The sequence below is a fragment of the Xiphias gladius genome, chromosome 12, assembly GCF_016859285.1.
Source record: "Xiphias gladius isolate SHS-SW01 ecotype Sanya breed wild chromosome 12, ASM1685928v1, whole genome shotgun sequence".
Lineage (NCBI taxonomy): Eukaryota > Metazoa > Chordata > Actinopteri > Istiophoriformes > Xiphiidae > Xiphias > Xiphias gladius.
Genome location: NC_053411.1, coordinates 9,480,196 through 9,503,645, shown reverse-complemented (window position 1 = coordinate 9,503,645; position 23,450 = coordinate 9,480,196). Strand labels below are relative to the sequence as shown.

Here is a 23,450-nt window from a genome sequence, read left to right as displayed (position 1 = left end):
AGACGATGCCTTACAAGCTATTATTTTTTATTTTTTATTTTTTTTTCCTTTAGTAGTGTTATCCCAATGAGAGAGCATAGCAGGCTCAGGAGGACGAGTAAAAATAATTTTATTTGAGCTAGACATAGCAACCCTAATATACTCTCTCAAGTCTGCATTGGTTCAGAGTTTAGGTAAAGATATAAATAAAGTTTCCTCTGTTCCTTGCGGTCGTTTTATGTCCAGGCTGAAGTGCATCTATTTAGTTAAAAGCACGAGAAAAGGCCAGGGCCATTTTTCAAAAATTGATGATGGCCTTGCATAAATTATGCAAACTTTTGTCCTTGTGCCAAACAAAGCATCTACTGAATAATAATTGCAAGAGGGACTTAGGGATATGAGTATGCAGAATATGAAACACATGCCAAAGTCCCCTGTCGACAGTGGCTACATCAAGAAAGAGAGACACCGTTACAAAACATCATTAAAGACACAAATATGAAAACAGCAGGCACAACTTTTTATTCCCATTTTCTTTCTATATTTGATGGTTCTCAAATGTAAACTGTTCTGCAGTTCACCAGCCTGACTTCTGTCAACATTTTAAGCCCCAACTGCTCCAACTGTCATATTGTTGACAACATCTGTAGGACTGGCACCTATGAAATCTCTAGCCTGGCATGTAAATTAGCAGTCCATTACTTTATGGTCACTTTTAGTGGGTTGGATCGCTGTTGGACATTTACAAGGAATCCATGTAAAAAAAATTTTTTTTTTTTTTTTTTTTTTAGCTGGAGATAATGGAGCTTGATAACTCAGCGAATAAGGCTGTTAAATTCTCCCATCGGGGACAACAGAGTTCAGCTGGATTTTATAAGGGATAATGAATGAACATCTGGGAAATTGTATTTTTCAAAGGAAATTAGCAATGAAATACGCCAGTTTTTATATAGATGGAAGAACACAAAATCATGTTGTAGATTAATGCCTTTACAATTAATTAAATTTTAGAAATAATAATCATGATTTAAGACACGTTCAAGGATAAAAGGTTCTTCAGTCAGAGGGAGTGTGAGGAGATCAAACCCCTGGCTCAAACAAAGCAGCCGCAGGATAGTTGTCGGCCATTTGATATGCAAATGCAAATTACCTTATTTGCTAATCCAGTGTTCCCCCTTTGGTAAAATAAAGGTGTCAAATTTCAGGTAATCCGAACACTTTTTTGTATCTGTAAGTAGAGAGCATTGTACAACAGCTTCATTAGTTAAACAGCTTTCCTTTCTTTGTTTTATGCACTCTACTGTCTGATTGTAGAGATATTTTGGCCTTCGAAGCTTCATAGTCTTTGTTCTTACTTTTTAATTAAACTCAGTGTTTTTATTACTTAATTCAGACACTTGACCAGAGTATTTCTAAATAAGTGAACGTTGTACTGTACCGACTGAAACCATATTCTGTTGTTGGATTTTTCAGTACTACAAGCTATATTGTCCATATGGGAATGGGTTAGTTTGCATGGGGGTATGGTTGAATTGTATGGCCAAATGGCCCCCACAGGGCAAAATAAACATATTGAAACAGTTTCTGGCTGTAGCTTTAAATTTATTGTATTTGAGAATTGGTGTTGATCTTCTAATTTAACTCTCAGCATGGAAGCGAATAAGCGCATTTCCCAAAATGTCAAACTATTCTTTTTACATTACAAATTACAAACCTCGGTGGACTAATTGATTTAATTAATATGGGAAAAGCCTGTGACTTTTCATAGGTGCTTTGTTAATACATATGATGACTGCACTTTGGGTTAGAAGAAATCCCCTTGTTGGCTATCTCACTGAATACCAAACAAATTCACTGGATAAATTAGTATGCATGTTTTGTGCAAAGCATTTTGTTCTTTTCCTTGTTTATTTCCACTTGCGATGTGTTTCATTGTGGAAATGAGAGGGGGGAAACAGTTGATTGACTTTTCGGAAATTCATTCTGTCGCGATGACTTTTATCGGATTCCTGTATATATAGCAATACTGTCAGCAACAATGACCGCTCCAACATCACCGATGGAGCCCACAAATAATAAAGAACACAACAAAGTGCCACACATTTGGACATTTGATTATGTAAATAAGTAACTTTCACAATGTGCATTTGCACATCAGTTCTCTTCAACTCAAGACAGGAATTCTCGTCTTAATTCTCTTAAAAGAGATGTGATCACAAACTAAAGAGAGACTGACGTGCTTAAATACACGCACGCACACACACACAAACACACACACACACACACACACACACACACACACACACACACACGACCGTACACATCTGCTCGTCTGTGAGCCTGTTGGAAACTGTCACATGCATGGCAGGTTCTGTTACTTGGGCAGATGGCGCAGCACAATTAGGCACACCAAATCTCTCAATCAATCTCCTGTATGCCATATGAAAAACCTGGACCTGAGCTGGCTGTTTCTGTTAAACCAACATGCTTGTCCCCTTTGCATTCCCGCCCCCTGTTTGCAAATTGTTTTTATTCTCACATACTGCAAACCACTTCGGAATCAGAATCAGAAGAACTTCAACGATCCCCACAGGGAAACTGCTTTGTTACAATTGCCCAACACACAGTAAGGAAAGAGAAAAGGAAATATGTGAAAACAGTATAAACTACTTTTAAAACTACTATAAAATAGTGTTAATAATAAAAATAATTATAAAATTCTGTTGCCTTGCTGTTGCCTTAAAAGTGCTTTTTCTTCCACACTTTATATTTGCTTTGCTTTGTTCATTTCCTGCAAGTTACAATACCCACATTTCTTTGTCAATTTTCCTCGCACAACCCTCTTTTCTACCAATGTCCTCTCTTGATTTCCTTTACTTTGCACTACGCTTCCTACAACCCTAGGAGCCAGTTTTTCCTCTACCCTTTTCAGCCCTCTCTCTTGGCTTGTTTTACCACTGGCCTGAATGCAAGACTACACTGTAGACAATAGACAAGCGCAAGTGCTTCTTTCACACCCAGTTAGTATGAAAGGGATTTTTCTGGCCAGATATTCACCGAGGAGCACAATGAGGGTGTCACAGAGGAACAAGATATCCCTACCGTTTCGTCCCATGTTCCGCACACAAAAGAGAAGAAAAGCGATCTGGTGTATCCGACACTGGCGAGGACCATTAGCCGAAGCTTGTTAAATAAGGATAGCTTGAACTGAGGCACTAACAGAGACGGGAAACATCTGCTGCTCACACTGGGGCCCTCTTGGCCCTGACGATTCTGCCTTTGATCAGCGGCCCTCGCAACCACCTTCCTACAAGAGCTCACATGAAACAGCCTCTCAAACACACGCAGTGTGCGAGAAGCACAACCACACTGAAAGAAACGCATTTGCAAACATTACAAACAAACAAGCAGGCTAACACTCGCACCACCATATATGCAGAGAAGCAGACCGATGCTAGATATGTTTTTAAATTAGTGTATATTCTGTCAATCTGCAGTATCACTGGTAGAGAAAAATAAAAACTTGCACAACTACTTTCCCTCTCCTTCATGAAAAAATATGACATATCCTCATTTCCAGAGGAAGCAAGCCAAACACCTCACTCAACAGTGGGCCAGACGCCACCTTTGGACTGCCAATCCCGCTGTTGTATTTCCTCCACCTGTGACGGGAAGATGATTCACTAGCCCTGCCAGACTGCATCTAGGGACTGTGTGTACTGGGGCATAGTCACTGCCAGTACAGACGAGGGGGGGGGGGTGCGCCTTCTGCACTGTGCCCTGCAAATGCAGTTGATAAAATAATGTAGCCTGTGAGCAGATGTATCATACTCTACCTAGTCAGGGTGTAGAAATGCACCAATTCGAGTCAAGGCATCAAGCCAAATCATTACGATACGGCACACAGGAGCAAAACTGGGTCTTATATACACGGAGAATGTTAAAATCGCTGTCATCCCACGTGAACACACCAGCTGCACCAGAAAAGCAACACGAGGTTTCATTTGATTTCTTTTTTTTTTTTTTTTCTTTTAATATATGTCATTTGTATGGTCTGTATTTTTAGCTTTGGAACCCACACTCCACCTGTGCTGCATTCCTCTCTGCATACACAAACAGCATCGAGGCAGTTTTTTTGTTCTGACGATACCAAACGAATACTAGATATAACCAGGCCACACAGATTGCACGAGGAATTTACAGTTGGGCTGTGCTCAAAACTCCCCAAACAATATTCACAACATGGTGTATTGCTGAAAATTATACTTGCATTACCTCATATTTTTCTGGCATTTTATTTTTACTTTGACTTTATATCAGTTACAGGCAGATATTTGAAAAAACTCTGTAGCATAGTGAAATGTGGTAATCAACAAAGGCTTTTTCATGCTCTTACAAAAAAACAAGATATAATTGTGCACATCCTTCAATAGGCTGCTTGATAAATTTCCTAATGAAATTAAGGAATGGGGCTAAACAATCAGGCAACCTGAAAGAATAGTCAAATTATTAAATTACAGGAATCTAGTTAATGTAAAGAGTAAAGAGATTTAAATTGGTTTGCAAAGGATTTCATTGGCACTCGTCAGGATTTTATTCAATTAATTGAATGCTTAATACATTTCACCGTATTTCAAACTGTATTATACCATAGACGACATGTCAAATAGAAATCCAATTTATCCAGCTAGAGAACGCTACCTCATTCCCATAATTGTCCAAAATGAATGAAAAATAAATTATACTTTCATGTGGGAAGACTGGGAAGAAATGGAGAAAAAATGCTGGAGTGCAATTATAAAGGCCACAGGAGTTCAAAAGTCTTAATGGAAGGACTTGTGCACAAGCCAAACGATTTTTTTCCTGCTCTCGCTGCTCGCCATTTCCAGGTGTTCATTATTCTGACCATGGAGAACATCCTGAGGGTCAGGCCATGTTCTAATTCCTAATTAACTGCCCAGAACAGAGATCATGGTCGGCAATGACCCTGACCGATGATCAGGTCCAGTTGGAGTCTCAGGGCATTACTCTCGCCCGGGTTTGTAACTGTTCATTTCCAATAAAAGCCTACTCAAACATAGTTACTGTACTGTGTGCCATGGAATTGTAAGAACTGGGTCATGTCTGGAGAAAGACAACCTATAGTCCGCTGGAGGCTATGCATTTTCAAGACTTAGCACAAGTGGAAACACCTGTGGAGTTTAGGGCTCCTGCATAAACACTGTTTAAGGTTCAGTAGGATTCTGTTTACTTTGTACATGCCACGTATCTGTCAACCAGGAATAAAGAAAGGGCAAATACAACAAATGAATAATTCCCGACTTCATGGCTAATCTTGGCTAAAGCTGCGTACCTATCAGTGGCATGTTTTTACACTGACTCTGAGATTAGTCATGTGTACACTTGCAGTGCACATACATATTGGGGCATTACGGCCCTCGTGGGGAATACAAAGGCAGTGGCAGTGACTAAATGTCTATGTTTGCTTTTGAGAGATCAGGCATGCCCTCCGTGTTGCGACACGGGCCACCTGCAGTCTGGGAAATAGGTTTCTGGGGGGAATTAGAGGATTCTGATGAATGAACAAGACAGACATGAGTAACCCTGCCCAATATTCTGCTTATCTACAAGCTTATGTTGCACAAAGGAGGCAGATAAGCTAAGACATGCCAGCAGAATGAGGGAATGGAGAAAAGAGCAGGAATGAGGGGCTGAGGGGCTTGAAGAAAACATACCCAGGTCAAGATCTACAGCAGAGCGGTCATATGCGACAGAGCCCGGATGCTTTGAATTGCCGCAGAACAGTTAACCATTGACTAGAGGGATTCATAGCAGGGGATCCATGTCATCCATGGTTATTCTATTCCAAAGACCATGAAAACAAAGCATAAAGTCATTATTAAGGCCTCTACTTGCCCTGGGCAGTGAATGCAACACTAATCAATGAGAAAGAAAGGCATTGTGGTTGGCCTTAGAGGACAGATGATAGTATTTTGCTGCCTGAGTCTCTATCTGTGTGTGTGTATGGATAAGCTTATCCTGTCTGTTAGCGTTCTGTTTGAGGTAGGTGGTCCGGATGGTAGCGACAAGCATCACGTTCCATTTATTAATTTGTGACAGTGAAGGAAGGACACAAAAATGATATGGCCTAAATGTGATCACCTTCTCTCATTGTTTAGAGTTTGTAATTATTAACTTTATTAACTTTGACTTCAGCCTGTGTAATATATTTACCCTTGCTTTGGAGTAGGCTTTTGAAACTTGTAATGAAAGAACAGACTAGACTGATTTTTTTTGTAAAGTTAAAGCCCCTGTGTGTAGATTTTTTTTTTTAGGCTATTAATGTTTATTAAACGTTATTCCAATGGAATAACTTTTGTCTGTATCAAAAGGAGACAATCCCTGTGGAAATTGGTGCACTCTATGCGTTGCCTTCAGCTAATTCATTCTTAGTGCATTGCTGTCTACCACAGTGTCTTTTTTAACGCCACCAGCATTGTGGCCAAAGTCCAAAATGTTCAAATATAACATATAGCAGCCTTTAACATTTCTGTGGCAGAAATGTGCAAAATTAGAGCTGAAAGGTTTAGTTGATTAATTGATTAGTTGATTGACAGAAAATCATTCTGCAACAAGTCTGTTAATTGTTTAAGTCAGGTGTCTAGCAAAAATGCCACATTTTCTGGTTCTAGCTTCTAAAATGTGAAGAATCTCAGCTTTTTTCTTTGTTACGTCATTGTAAAGTAAATATTTTTTTTGGCCAGACAAAACAATTAATTTGCAGACATCGCCTCACTTTTCCAGAAATTTGTGTCCCATATGCTGCAAAGCCCTCACAACCTTGACATCTGCACTGAAAAATACATTTTCCAAGTAGTGACAGTGAATTTAAACACTGTCTGACAAATGAAAAGCCACACTGAGTGCAGCACAGCCCTGTTTGGGCACTTCACAATAAGCCACGAGTAACAAAATTGAACTTCGCGTGTCAAGTACCATAATTTCATCCCCAGTGTATATTACGCAATTATCCACAGTGCCAGGAAACAAATCCCATTTACTTGATTCCTATTTAATTATTCTACTTGAAAATCCTTTCTGCTCTCTCTTTTCTCTGAACCTGTGAAAAAAAAAAAAAAAGAAATTACTTTACCCATTAAAAAAAAAAAAAATCTACCTATTTGAGAATTGCATTCCTCCCTGGTTGTCAGTTTCTATTCACCCGAACCCACCTTCATCACTTATTTTATTTAAACCTGGGCAAATGTGGCACACAACACAATGGGGTTTCACTGAAGTAAAATAATTGCTTCAATACAGTGTGACAGGAGAGGTTGATTCATTCTGGAGAAAACACTGTCTGTTGAGAAAAAGTGTTGACAGAGTAGCAAGAGACAGTAAAATGGAAGGAGAAAGAATGAAGAGACATGTAGAAAGGGGCAGTGTACATTTTCCATCACTAAACAAAACACTACATATTTCTTTGAAAGACAAAGTGTTAAGTTAGGCTACTCTACACGCTGTCAATAGCAACGTTCATCATAGGGCCAGCCGCAGTCTATATATTGATTAAACCATCCATCACTTTAACTCTACAAGACATTATTTCTAATTAAAAAGTAAGTCATAAATTTTTGGCTTTATTGCCAGGCTGGGGCTGTAAATAAAATTCAGGGGAGGGAGGAAACAGATTGCAGCCCCTGTCCACGGTTTAGAGCCAGCGTAAAAAAAGGACAGACGGGTGTGATGACACCTTTGGGATCCTCACACACAGACTGCAGGGCTGACAGCAGGGAGGTGCTTCATCCCAGATAAACAGATGCAAATCAATAATTTCTCTGGTTGTGTTTTTATAAGACAGGCAACTCCTCTCAGAGGGGCTAAGGAGCAGTCCGTGCATATGGAGAACAAATATGTAAATAAAATTTTCATAAACCACTTGGGAATATATAAGGGGAACAGCATGCGGTGTACTTGAAAATGATGAATAATCATAAGAGGTCATGAAAGTGTATGAAAGTGCTCCATCACACAACTGGGTTGGGTAGTAGGCTGGCAGTGACAACAAGCTCCTACTATCCATCTGTGTCTCCATTTTCCTCATCTAAACAACAATTTTGCTGCCAAATATGCAGTCGCAGGACATTATTTAATGATCTCTGTTGATAAAGAGGCCATTAGTCCACCTACACTGTAGCCAAAGCTCTGGCATTAGACAGGCAAACACAGAGCACACTCTCAGTCATAGCAGAGGACCCTTTACATTTGACAACTTCTGATTACTTCAGCGTGTATGCAGGTTGTCAGGCGGTGAACTCCCCTGACAGCCAGTTGCACAGTGGCAGAGTGTTGGTTATTTTTTGACGGGCTCAGAGGGATGTCTGATTTCAGAGGTAGGAGCCAAAAAGGAGGGTGGAAATGGAGGGAATTAGGGGAAGAAAATGAAGAGAAGGCATGTCATTGGATCCAGAACCTCCACTGCCAACAAAGGAAAGCGTGTTCAATCATTATACATCTGGCTCCCCTTTCCCCTCCTGCGCCGATTTTTTTCCATACCTGCCAGAACAGGAGTAGCTCTGACCACACAAGCGCCACCTGACTGTGACTTGATAATGACAGAAAGGTTGGAGATTCATATTTGGTTAACCGATAGCCAGGCAGGTTCCACGCCAAAGGGAGGGAAGGGGCCTTGGTCTTGGTGAGAGACAGAAAGAGAGAATCACCCTCCGGGGGGAAGAAAGAACTAATGAGTGAGCTAAAAAGGACAAGATGGAGTGATCCTCTATAAAAAGACCAGCCGTAATCTCTGCCTCTCCTCCCTCTCCTCTCCCTTTAATGTCCTAAGAGATCTTGGCTCCTCCATAAAGCCTGCTGTCTCCGCACTTCAAACAGAGCTGATTAGAGCTGCACACCTTGCTGGTGCTGAAGCTTTGGACAGGGTACAGCAGAGGTTCAAGGGAGACTCAGTATTACAAAAACCAAAGAGGAAAAACTCTTCAAGTTAGCGGGCATCTCTCTGGACGTCATTCATTTTTACAGCTTCTACTATATTAGCAAGCGACTACAAATACTGACTCCAGTATCCACTTACCATATCTCTAACCCAATGCCTTGGAGCTCAAATATCATCAGTGTCTTTCAAATTACAGCCACTGCTGCTCTGGATTCTTCTGTCATGTCAGATGATATCAGCGTAGCCCCAGAGGTGCAAGCAGCACTTGAATCTAATCGTCATCAACAGATCGTCCTGTTCGTTTACGCTAACATAAATGGTCACAGCGAGGAGCAGGGTGGTAAGGAGGACACAGTGGGAGAGGAAGGAGAGGGAAAGAGTAGCAGAAGAAGATGGAGATAGACCATTGAGCTGTTGTGTGAGTCTGCTGTCAAGGGTGTTGTTTTGTTAAGACACCCAAACTGTCAGGGTAGGTATCAGGAGAGCAGCCGGGCACACGACAAGACACTTGTGCTAACATCACAGTAACCCCTTCTCATACCGAAATAGCTCTGTCCAAATTTACCGCTCTCTCTGTCAGACTTGGAGTGCACTTTTGTCGAAGGGACTCACAATCAAGACGACTGAAAGGTTCACCTGCATAGCCCTCTGCGACTGAGGTGGTGGGCTGTGACAAGCAATAACAATGTGTGTGTGTGTGTGTGTGTGTGTGTGTGTGTGTGTGTGTGTGTGTGTGTGTGTGTGTGTGTGTGTGTGTGTGTGTGTGAGGGATCCATTAGGAGGGAGAAAAACTACAAGTGGTTTAGTAAAGTGTATTTTTCTAGGAATTACTCCACTAGACCAAATGTTAAAGGAATAGTTCAACATTTTGGGATCTATGTTTCTTCACTTCCTTTCCAAGTTGGAGGAGAAGAATCCGACCACCCTCATTTCTGTCTGCTAAACAATGAAGCTACAGCCAGCAGGCAGTCAGCTTAGCTAATAGCCGAACTGGAAACAAGGGAACACAGCTAGTCTGGCTGTGTTCAACAGTAACAAAATCCACCTACCGGCTCCTCTAAAGCTCACTAATTAAAACGTAGGTAGGAGTATTGACGTCACCCTGAATTTTACGTATGATTTAAACAAAGACATAATGCGTTAATACGTGAGCTGAAGAGGTGCTGCTAGGCAGATTTTGTTACCTTTGGACAGAGCCAGGCTAGCTTTCCCCTGTTTCCAGTCTTTATGCTAAAGTAAGCTAACCAGCTGATGGCTGTAGCTTCACACTTAATGGCAAGACGTGCATGGTATCGATCTTCTCCTCTCTTATAACTTGGCTAAAAAAAACAGGCTTATCTCCCAAAATGTCAACCTATTCCTTTAAAATCTTCTAACTTAAATTAATTGTAGCCGATCTATTGATTTGTCCAGTTGCGTGAATGTGTGAAACCCTTGTAGCACTGGTAGGTATATTAAAATCCCCTTTTTAGGAAGATAATTTAAAAAAGTTGAAAAACAATTGTGCTTTTTTCATGATAATGCAGTTGAGGAGAGTGATGAAGGGCCACTGAAGACATGAATATTGTATTGGAAGACGTGGAGGGGGAAGACATGCACAGTGTCTCTGCAAACACCAAATTCAGCAGAACTACATACACATTTACTGTATGTATACACACACGGAAGCTGACATACATTTACATGCTGATCAAGCATGACCGCCATACACACAGAAAAATATATCTCCTGAAGACGTCAATAACACTGACTATTACACTTACAGCTGCCTTAAGTTCAGAACAAAACATTAGCCCAAATAAAAGGAAATAAATGTCCTAGTGTGGCGTGCTGTTGTGTGAATCTACCTTTAATTTATTCAAACAGAGGCAGTCATACACAAGTGGCCTAAATAATGCTACTCCATTATGATTCTAAGAGCAAATAAATGAATGAATGTTAATTTGCTTGCGGTTAAAATCAATAATAACCAGATAATTTGGAAGATCTGGCACATAAACACATAGTATTTTTGCACCAGGTTCATCCTTTAACCAGTTTACACGTATAAAAGTGATGAGGAGGTGGCTAAGTGACATTTTAATGCAGCTGCAGGAGTGTTCTCACATGAACTCCCGATCTATTGGGACAGAATGACCACAAACATGTCTGAGCAAATATATTTCCAGCAGGTTGCTGTTGTCTTGACAACAGCAATTTGCACAAAGGGTCAACAAATTTCTCATTATCAGCTGTGCTCTACATCAAGAAATGTGTGCCTTTAAAATTATTTGGTCATTTAGAGGGTTTTGATGCTGGTATCCTTGAGCCAGGCTGCTTTGGTGCTGAGCGTAGTTACCCAAGTAACAGGGCAACAGCAACAACAAAGACGTGCAAAGTCAACTACCTCTGGATAGGATTCAAATTCAAGAACACTGCTGACATCGGCCAAAGGATTTCACTCCCTTCCCATTCAAACGACCTATTTTGCATCATTTCAAGCAGTTTCGGGCAGGATCGCACTATGAAAACAAATGGCAGGGCTTTAAGATAACAGAACCAAAGCTTCGGCGGGGCTAATGTCATCACTGGCCACTATGGTCAAACTAACTTGAGAGGTGGATGCTATGGGCAACCGTGTTGGGTATGCAAAGCCTTGTTGGAGGCTGCTGAGGTCCACATGCTCTAACAAGGCTGAAAAGAAGTGATATAGTTAAACAGGTTTCTAGGTATTTCAAATTAAAGATCTTGCTTAAATAATATCCTTTACAGCTTAATTCCAGATATCTCTCACTATACTATTGCAAAAATATTTTGCTTGTAAATGAAGAAGGATTTTTGCTTTCCTTAGCCCAAAACGATCCCCCTGAAGTTGATTGGACTTAATACAAAATGATCACAAATCAGGCAAAACAAGGTGCATCAAATGAAACTTGTAATTCCATGTCGGGGTGCATTGGGATATTTATTATCAAAGTGATTCCCAGCTTTTAATTCTTTTGACATCTTTCAGAGCTAATACAGTATCTGATATCTGATAAGCACCCGTATACGGTCACGCAGCGTGACATCTGCAGGAAAGCAGCGGGTTGGAAGGACAAGTCGTAGCACCGGGGTTCTACACAGAATAAAAGAGCAAGGCCATTATGTCTGTACCAGATTCACACTTCATATCTAAAAAGCACCGGACGGCGCCACGCACAACTACCGCCCGCTGTCGATGTTATTCAAATGACAGCACAATTCTATTTTCACCTTGCAACTAACGTGACCATTACTCCTATGTCAGCAACATTTACTGTCCTTTCTTCGGTGCCAGATATGCCTGGGAACTGGCAAATTAATTCTAAAAATGGGATTATCCTGGAAATTGTGCGTAGTTGCTGGGATTGAGCTCAAACATAGTTCCCAATTATTCTCCTCTGAAAACTCCCGTCCCATCATCCCTGCTGAAACAGTCAAATGAAGAATATGAGCCCGTGTAGTCTCATCAAAAAGGTGATAATACACGTTCTCCCACAGTATCGGTTTTTATGCCCTGATCTTGTTGAATACATTGTCGTAAAATAACATAAAAACATGAACAGGGCCTCGAAAAGTGCAAACAATGTCTGCACACACACACAAAAAAAAAAAAATGCACTGCCACAAGGAAGTCGTTAGGAAACGAGGAAAGGAGGGGTGGCTGCATTATGTCAGATGGAGGGGAAACAGGCTAGATGGATGAAGAAGGGTTTGTTTGTGTGTGTAGGTGTGTGTGTGAGTGAGCAGTGAAACCTATCATCTACAGAGCCCACCAGTAAACTGTGGAGGGCAAACAATCTCCCTAATTGAATTCAATCCAGCCTCACCACAGGAGGCACCAGGGCTAGTGGCTCCGTTCAGTATAGAGAGGGTTGGTGTGAGGGAGGTGTGTGTGTCAATACGCTGAGGAAGGGAGGGCTTTAGCTGGCATGACAAGTGAGCAAGGAAAGAGGAAAAAAAAAGATAAGTACAAGAAGCAGAGAGCAAACACAGGGCTATAGAGGACAACAATGACAAACAGGCAGGGAGGGAGAGGAGAAAGAGCCCGGAGCGTGAAGGTTTTGGTGGTTAAGGGGTGGAGGGTGGGAAGGTGTGCAGGGAGCAAGAGGCTTGAGGCGTGGAGAAATGGAAGCCAGCTGCGCTTTTGCATGATTACACCGAAAACATAATTTGCATCGGGGAATGAAATCCAAACATGCTTGGTAGATACGTATGGTTACCAACTCAAAAAGCCCTCCTCGTCGCTGGCGGCAGAAATTAAAGGCTTACCAGTGATGTCCCGCAGATTTGCATATGAGGATGAGCACGTATCGTGAATCAGTTTCATAAACATCCTATTGCACACAAAGAACAAGCCCAGTTGGCCCCCATGAATGGTCTTCATTATTGCGCTGTGTTGGGGGCAAACTTCTTGTCTACCTAATCTGCAATCTACTGTGCATTCATGAATTGTAATGAGATATTCTCAGCTCGGTTTTGTCAGGCCTGATGCTGTCAGAAATAGAGATAAAATTGTACAATACCTTGGCGTGAGAAGGAGTGTGATTCTCGAGTGTTCTCCTCACAAATCCAGTGTATCACATGCCAGATAATAAAACCATGTTCTGTTCTGGAAGGAAACACAGAGAGGGAAGAGGTTAGGGTAGAGAACAGGGCAGTGTTGCGCCGGTAAAACATGGCAACACTGGTTCTTCAAACGGTCCTGCAGGGGGACATTTTAATGTCTGCCAACATGACTTGAGGCCACTGTAATAGGCCTATGCACATCTAAGACTTAGATTTACTTAAAAAAAAAAAACCAAAAAAAAAAAAAAAAAACGACCATAAAAAATAATCACTTTTTAATGCCTGAAGTGTTAGTTTATCATAGTCACTTTACACATAAACTTTATATTTTGGTCTCTTGTCTGGGACAACCATTATTAGGTGGCATCTTCATAAATTTTTCAGCTGTTGTCTGGTTCCCACACTGGTGATAGAGCCGTATTGCTGCTGTATGAAGTGCTATTCAGGTCACATCAGCTTTTAATGGCTGATTTATTAGGGCCCAACAGGGGCTTGGTGATGGGCCGCAGGACAAAGAGCCTGTTTTAAACTGCATTAACACTCTGCAGTAAATATCCCATACAACATTAGCATTTTGATGACTGCCTCCCTCGGTCACCTTTTGCACCATCTCGTTTTCCCATCATCCACATTTTTTCTCCTCTACTCTACCTCTTAGCCTTTGTTTCAATCCATCTTTTACATATCCCACTTTCTCTCTTTTAGCCTTCATGTCACTCAACTCATTACATTTTCCACTGATCATGATCAATATAAAGCTTAGCTGGGCTGATACGAGTGTGCACATTTGAAGGGGTTAAGATTAATTATGGCTGAATTACTGGGCTACATGTACAGTTTCACAGAGGTAAATTCAAAAACGGATTCAGTGAAACTGAAAAGAATGTTTCTTCTTTACCTAATCCCTTTCCTTATTGCAATGCAAAATATCTTTACATGTTTTCTAATTAATTCTCACCTGCAATAATAAAAGTGATGAGCACCAACACTTTTGTAATTGAGGTGTCTGTAGCAGGTTAGGGTCTTGAATAATAAGCCAAAATTAAAAAGGATTAATCAGTGGTACTGTGTTTACTATGCAAATTGGGTAGATATTGGATTTGAGAGAATTAAAAAGACCTTTTTTTACACCAAACTATTTGAGTTGTCAGTTTCATGTCAACATGTCTTTTAAAAGCATTGGAACATGCTTTAGAAATTACTTTCTAAGTCCATAAAAAGTCATAAACAAAGCACAGTCAAACAAAATTGAAAAAAAGAAATTGCGTTCTGCCATCAGGTTTGATATTGTGCATGCGTGTCACTGATCCCAAACTTGCTGAGTTCCATTTTTTTCCCCCAAATTCATGCTACAAAAGGGAAAAAATCTCAGCGATGTTACCAAACCTCCAAATATCATCTGGGTACAATGGTCGACCAATCTTAGCTGCAAAACAAGTGCTGGGGCCACCCTTCATCAAATCTGCTGTTCATTATATCTGATCAAATTCGACGGAGAAAGCAGATGCCATAGGTCAATTCAGCTGAACCGCTGAAGCTAGTTTGGTCAACAGAGCATCTGCCAGTCATTTAGCAGGCCTGGAAGGGTTTGGAAAGGAACACAATCACACCATTTTGTAACAATCCTAACCACAGAAGGAGTGAGAGTTCACAGACAACAGAAAAATAAAAATTTTATCGCGGACAGTTTAATGGGCCGTAGTTGGCTTTCATCATCTGCTCACACTGGATCCTGATTTTTATTCAGAACTTATTTACAGTAATTGCAGCAATATTACAGATCTTTAATTCTACGTATTGACTGCTCCTCTTCCCGGTCCTCCTCACTGAGCAAAGACGCTATCAGAACCAACCTCAAACCTTCTCTCTTATAATTATTGGTGTTAAACTACTGGCATTAGTTGGGAAGTGAAGCTTCCAAATTATCTTCAAAGGGTGTTGGACCAGACCAGAAATGTACACCAGGCAGTTCCAGGCACCTAAGGCAATCTCGTAGCATTACTGGGATGGTCATTCTAAAGACGTACAATTTCACTGTGTGCGAAAGCTGCTTATTAATGAAAGCATAATTACAGAGTTACTCAGGACTGTGTTGTTATTTTGTTTTTTTTCAGAGCAGTACTGCAGTTGCTATTTATGTGATTATTTCCTGTCATTTTAACTAGAGGCTGTATCTGTGGTCTAGTGTAACAAGCATAATCTCAAAGCTATCTTGTTTGTGTGTAGATAAAATCTGATAAAACAATTATAAAATTATATATTATCATTTATGACAATATGTTTTAACCGTCTACTCAGAGAAACGTCATCTAGATAAGTAAGCTTGCCTAGTTCGTATGGAAAAAATGTAATAATTTAGTAGATATTAATCATGTTATTCAAAACTGGCATTTTATTATTGATAACAGCTCTAAAAGTTTTTGACATTGGACGGATGGCACCTAATGCTACTCGTGACAGCTCTGCATTGCTTAAGCTAACGTTACCCTTAGCTTCAAAGACTGACCGGACGAGCTGCGTGAAAAACAGACGTGCCACTCTGTTGCTCTTTTATGAACAGCATACTGACATTTTAGAGTTTTACATTGCATAATATAAGCCTTCTGAAATAATGTAAAAAAAAAAAAAAAAAATGTTTTTCACATTACGGAAAGGCTTGCTCTGAGACAAAACTGAGAGATGTAAAACTGTGGTTTTGTTTTTATCTTTTCACTGACTGCTACAGATATGCAACTGGTCAGTATTTCAGAGCAGAAAGTGATGTGAATGACTTTTGTTGGACTGTCAAGTAAGCTAGTCAGAACAACCTGATATCTATAAGTGAATGATTCCCTATTGCTGAAATGCATGAATCAAAGAAGAGGTATGTAGCAACTGTAAGGCACTAACACAAAAACGGTCCTAGGAAGAGCCTACTTTGGTCCTTTCCTTCGATACACCACCTGCTGTACTTGGTGTTTTAGTTCAGATGCTGAAAGGAGTGTTTTCTCAATTGCACTGTAATGAAACGCAGCCTGACTATACCCCCCGCCATGAACTTTAACCTAAATTTAATTTCACACCCCAAATGTGATTCATTGATACAGTGTTCTGAATATCACCGCACTGGGTCACAAGTGCATCAGACCATATTTCTGACCACGCCCAACATTAATGTTGGGTGTAACAACGCTTTTCTGCCCTGGAAGAGTTTCATCATCCTTTATAACATTCCAACAAAACTAAAAAGAGTATCGAAAAGAGGGTGAGAGAGGAATGCTATCATGGGTTTAAAACAACTGATGTGTAGTAATAATCGTTCTCTGGCTTATATTCAAATGACATATGTATGCATGTTTGGCTGTGTGTTTTCCTTGCCTAAATAAACCGTTCTGCTAGAGTGTTTTTTTCCCCAGCTACTTGCCGGTAAAAATGATAGGAAAAAAAAGAAGGAGCAGAAGCATCAGCTCTGCTGAAGAGCAAGAGTGAGAAAGAGAAAGTATACTTTTTCTTATTCATTCAAATGAAGCACTTGATGTCGCTGCTTTCCACATTAAAATGAAGGCACATTGCAACAACAGTGGCGCAAATAGTACAAAACCGAACAGGAAAGCTAAATATGATTCGTACAAAAGCACAACCACAATGAACAATGAACATCATACTTTTTTTTTTTTTTAATTATATTTTTATTTTTTGTCTGCTTTTCTGTCCTGTGTTGGCTTTCTAGCTGTTGGTTCCCTCAGCCTTGGGCTGACAACAAGCTAGACAGGTAATCATGACAAAAGGTGCTGTGGTGCGAATTTGACCAACTGAAGAGAAAACGGGGCAGGACTAACAATACCCTTCCTGCCTCAAGGCGAAAAGTTCCATATTGTAGTTTTAGGGCATTCTTGAAATTCATTAGCAGCTCTAGCGGCAGCTTATCATTGTGTGTCAAAAAAACCTGCTATCAGGACACAATAGAACATATGAGAAAGCACTGGACGCATGCAGCCACTGTATGACTGATCCAAGTTGACAGCCTGTGGTGTGTCTCTATAAAAGCATTTACTGAGGCACAGCACCATGGCCTGCCTAAAGCTCATCAAAGACTGGCTTATTTTATCAGCCAAGTGGAAAATGTGCTGAGAAAGAGAGGGAGAGGCAATAGGGAGGAAGTCAGCGAGAGTAACTAAGCTATTGTGCCCATCGCTGACCCAAACACCCGCGTTACAGTAGTCACGGCTGCTCACAACAAAAGCCCTAATCGGCGGAGCAGGGCTCTAAATTAAATGACCCTGTGGTTGTGACACTGTAACTGACAAGCCGGCCTATGCATGCTGAGGCCAAAGGCAAAGGAGATATGGGTAATGAACAGAAATATGTATTGAAATGGTGGTATCTTTTGTAGGTATAGCCAGCCTTGAGTAAGCTACATACTCCTGTGTGAAGCATGCAATATACCACGTTAGTACTTATTCAACTACTTGCAGCTATTTCATAGATTATACAGACTTTAAAGTGAGCTGCTCTAAGAGACAGAAACACCCAGGCTCCATAAAGATTTCGTTTACACCCTCAGGTAAACTGCAATTCTAGTATAACATACCATGACTTTCACCGAATGTAACTCTTACACCTCTCTCACCATAAGAAAGAGTCTGCGTATATTTTTTAAATGTTTAAATCCTACTGACACTCTGAAAAGATAAAAGCAAAGGAGAAAAGTTCGGCGCTACATCAAAGTATGAAATACAAACAAGCCCTTTGTTCCTGAAATGTAAATTTAACAGATTATATTGCACTGTTAACATCTGTTAAGTAATTATAGCCAGTCAGGGGCTGCTCGTTTGGAAGGGAGGAAAAGCTTACCAGCTGAGGTCGATGGGCAGCATTTATAATGCATGGGCAGCATCCCTACCCCCAAGGGTCACATTAAATTCAGGGAAGCTGATAACAATTGACTGAGGTTGGTGGCGACTGCAGGAAGATTATGTATAGTTACATCTCTGTTTTCTCATTCTTTAGTTTCACTCTAATTCACTGCCTCTTCACTTTCTCATTAGCCACTTGTCTTGTGTTGTGGATCCTCTCCCTCTCTGCTATTCCTCATCTTTCTTCTCCCCACATCTACTCTATCATTATCTTGATGTTTTCCCCCTACTTCTTCTTCCTCTCTTGCACTCTGTGTTGGCATACCAATGAGAGGAGGTGATGAGGGACATACAGCACGGAACACTGCAGTCCTTCCCCGGGAGACTTCCTTATACACGGGCCCTAATTGGCCTTAATTGGAAAGGGATGATCCTTGGGATATGAGTCTGTAGGCTCATATGTACTGCATGTATGTGTTCTTGTATGTGTGCATTTGTCTGTGTCTGTGGAAACGTAAAAAAGATAGAAGTGATGAACACACACAGCCTCCAGAATAATGCATTCAGGTAGAGTGGTACGGGGCACCTCCGTTGTAAGTTTTTATACGTCGGTGTATGCAAGCTCATATGTTTGAATATTTATGTAAATATAATGTTTTTGGAGTCCTCAGGCCCTAGATTGCTTTTTTTTAGCCAGAAAAAGATTTCTGTTATCACGTGATCTCACCAGCAATCCTAGCTAAAAGCAAGTACTTAAAAGGCTTTATGTTTATGACACCCAATGCACGAAATGTATCGTCAAAAAGAAGCTGCCAAAATGCCATACATTCCCACAGCAATTTTCCCCTCTGCTGGGGCCACGAGCTGTTTACCTTAGCAAGGGGGATATCATTATGATAATCACGCTTGTCTTTATTTGGAATACATACATATTCCCACCATGATGCCCAACCTTGCAGAAGAACATAAAAGTCAATAGAGGGGAAAATTGTATGGTTGACACAAGTGGGACTTGACACCATAGGTCTTTCACGAGGGTGCACGTTATGTGCATGTACAATCAGCCATTTAGCATTTTTCTCTGATGATAACGCCACACAGAGAGGCACATTAGTTCTGTGAAGGGTTACTGGCCAAGGCCATGGAGAGATCCTCAGAGAGACAGAGAGGAGGTACTTGAGAAGAGTGCTGCTGGTTTGGTCGATAAAATGTAATAAAATAATGAAAAATGTCCATACTAATTTCCCAGAGCCCAAGATGAAATCCTCAGATGTTTTGTTTTGTCCGACCAGTGATCCAAAATCCACAGATATTCATTTTACTTTCAGAGAAGGCTAAGGAAACAAGCAAATGTTTACATTTTAGGAGCTCTGACCACAAAAACTTTGTGACATTTCTGTCTTAAAAAAAATGCTATTAACAATTAATGAATGAGCAAAATCGCTGCAATTAATTTTCTGTCAACTGAGAAATGTACTTATTGTTTCAGCCCTAAAATAATTAATCAACAAAACTGTTGCTGATTAATTACCTTTCAATAAGGTAATCATTTCAGTACTTGTGTAAATCACACATATTTGCTATATGTAAGGAAGGGCACTGACTATGCCCCCAATAGTCCCCCTCTCAACTCAAAAAAAGAAAATCTGCAACTGATTGAAGACATGGATCGAGTTACAGTTTACTCCTCAAACCTGTTTCCATCTGCAAGCATGTGCACCCCAGCTAACCTTCCGTGCCCTTGCCCTCCCCAACCTGACGAATATGGAACTTGACCCTTCATGAATTTTGGAAGCCGACCTGCACACTGAATATAACCTTGGCAGAGGCGAGGGGACTGAGATGTGTTTCCAATAAACTTGCGTCTCTGAGTGTGTGTGTGTGTGTGCGTATGCTGAGGTGTGCGAATGTATGCATGCTCTGTTTATGTGAATAGTTTATGTCTCTGTGTATACATGTCTGTGTCTTTACATAGATCTTTGAAACCACATGTGATTATTTGTTCGTATACCACTGCTTTTAGGTGTGTGTTTGTGGGTGTGCAAGGGTTCAATAACCATGTGTGCAGCAGGGGGGCTCTGGAGTGTCTCAGCACCCAAGGCGCCAAGGACATGGCTTGACAGGTGTGTGTGGAGGACATAGTGGTCTGCAGAGCAGCAGTGGGCAGTAGTACAATGTGCCCATTCAGGCCTGGAAGGAGACAACCGAGATATCGCAGGACCCCTGTGAGGAGGGGGCGGTCATCTGGGGGCACGTCAACCTTTCACTGTGACTACAAAGAAAGACATAACTATAACGGCATCACCACAGTAATGGGCTGTGTGGCCCCATGCTGGCTAGCTCTCTACCGGTATGTGACGGATTTAGGTTGACGACAGTTTCTACTGTAGATAGCTTCTTCTGAGATAAATAGGAGTATTGAGGCAAAAAATTGGGTTTAATGTCAAACTATAGCTCGTAATAGGTGAATAGTTGAGAATAGTCATGACATCATGTAGGCAAAGCATGGAAACACTTGATTCGATATATATACATACATACACATATACACATATACACACACACACATACTGTATATATATACACACATACACACACACACAAAACTGGAAACTGGTTTTAATGTTGTGGCTGACTGGTCCTGGTTTTACTCCATTCATCCCCAGTATGTGCCAAATCTGTCAACAGAAAAAAAGACACTGAAAGGAAAAAGATACATTTGCCCTTTTCTAAACATCACCAAAAACTAATTTCGACCATCAGTTATTCTGCAAAAATTAAAAACAACAGTTATAATGGCTCTGACTAATTTCCAATTTAGCATATACTCCTCATTTACAAGGATGAACGAAGTGACCATTGGGGTGGTAAAATTTTATATTATCTCTGAAATTAATAACCGGTGGGGATAAAAAACATTTTTTACCGGCAATCTGGGTAATTTAAGTACTGAGACACAGTCCCTGAATTATGGTTTCAAATACAGCCCAATGCGTACCAATGTGCGCACACGCACACGTATACACAGACACTCAGTTTCAGATAGAAACTGAGATAAAAGACCTCATATAACAAATCACTGCAATATACAAGGTAATGACAGAATGTGACAGAAACGGCCAGTGTTTGGGAGAATTACATGGCTGTGTGGTCCATACGTCCTTAATGCACATCTGACAAGAGCTTTTAAAACACACAGGATGCCACCAGCACTGCTATCCATGCAGAAAATTGGACAGCCATCCTTCAGTGCCAACATAAATCTGTGGGGTAGCAACACACATCGGAGAGCAATGTAGAACGAGTCTCTGCTGAAACCAAAAAGTAATTGAATCTAGGATGAATATAGACAGGGTGGGATGAGACTTGAAGGAAAACATGTCGCATGAATTTGATGCTCTGTGAGAGAATGCATTCAGGAAAAATGCAGGAAGGACTGCTCAAAGGGATAAGCAACAAATTAAAAAATAGTACAATAATCTGGAATTAGGAATGTTTTTGTTGCCCTTGATGGTCAAACTAAAAGCTTTGGTGGCTGTTCTCTAACCCTAATCCTATCCACACCTTTTTCGTTAGAATTTATTATGCTGAATCTAGTTCCACAACTTATCCAACATAAGCAAGATAACCTTAACCTATATACGATGTTGCCATATACTACACACCAGAGGTCCCCAAAGCTGCGACCTCAGAGGCCCAAGGCTATCTGGCCACTAAATCACATTTGTAGAGTCATATTAAACACATAGCCCTGAGGAGAGTAAAAGCTCCGCAAAGAATGATAGGCATCTTTCTATCACTGAAAGCCTGCACTACATTATTCCATGCTAGGGGCTGATGTGATAGCTTGTGGCCATCGACTGCTTTAATGTCCCAATATGGGCTGTGGATAGGTGTTCAATTCTCCTTGGGCACAGCTAGTGATAAGGGCCGAATTCTCATCAGGTCACCTGCAATGAGCAAATGTGACTGATGTGAACGGATGGGGAAAGAAGCAGTAGGTACCGTGGTGTGTTTATGTGTTTAATTACATTAAAGGCCTGTATAGAAAAAGGAGAAAGGAAAAGCTGGGATGTTCTACAGTATGTGCATTTGCTGACGGTACAGAACAAGGTATGAATATCCTTTACGCTACACTCTGAAAGCGCCCCTAAAGCCCCCCAAATCCCACATACCATGTCAGACTGTCACCAGAAATGTCAAAATTAGTCGTCTGAACAGAGATTAGACTACTATGTCATTGGAAAAAAAAAGTGAGGTGGAGGTGGGATAAGAAACCAGAAACAATCATAATGGTGAGCAGCAGTGTGCCGTGGTTACCACTGTTCTGTGTTAAACTGAAAGGGGAGCTGCATACTAATGGAAACCCAGATCTTTGAAGCAGCTAGCATCTTCCCACTGTTCTCTTGCTGTTATTTTCTAATTGAGAATGTTGCAACTACAACAAGAAAACAAAACAACTGTTTTATTCACCCCAATAAACTTGTCCCAGAAGATAATCCAGATTTTTGCATAATTTTCCAATAGTGACACTCGGTGACAATAGGCTTGGTCTAAACACCTTTTACACCTTGTTCTATTGTGTTTTTGTATTCTTATCAGTATGCACTGGGTTTCAAATTGTCAGTAGACTTGGTGAAATGGAGAAACTTGGTTATCGTTTTCCAGAGCAGTTCAAGTGATCCCTCTGACCTCTTTGCTTTTTACCTGTTATGGTATGTTGTTTTTGTAAGGTCATCTATGAATCGGGCCTGAGAGAGTCGAATTTCATTTTAACTGGGCATAATAATTCATTCCAGCTATCCAGTGTAGGTAACATTATAGTGGGGCACTCAATGGCAAACCTTTCCATAAGTCTCAGAAACTATAAATGGTGACAGTCGGGGTATTTTCTGGTTTCCGATTGCTTTGGTCATGTACAGGTCACAAATGAGGTTTTGAAATGAGGTTCAGAGGTCATGAGATCGGTTCCGCATATTTTGCATACCATAAAAATTGTATATGGGTATATGAAAACAAACTGTCGGTGCATGGTAACAAACACAAGGAGACAGATGGCTGTCGAAACGGGGTATCTTATGCATAACGAATTGTCGCATCTGCTGGTGTAACTG

The 23,450-nt window shown here is 40.8% G+C and overlaps 1 protein-coding gene across 6 annotated transcripts in view; it reads right to left on the bottom strand.

Moving 5' to 3' along the window:
* LOC120797388 (adhesion G protein-coupled receptor L3-like) overlaps positions 1–23,450 on the bottom strand; it is a 212,250-nt gene that overhangs the window by 174,804 nt on the left and 13,996 nt on the right. For all 6 annotated transcript variants that reach the window (XM_040141016.1, XM_040141010.1, XM_040141014.1 and 3 more), the window contains exon 2: positions 13,459–13,544. The gene's annotated coding sequence lies outside the window, so the exon portion shown is untranslated. The remainder of the gene's footprint in view (positions 1–13,458; positions 13,545–23,450) is intronic.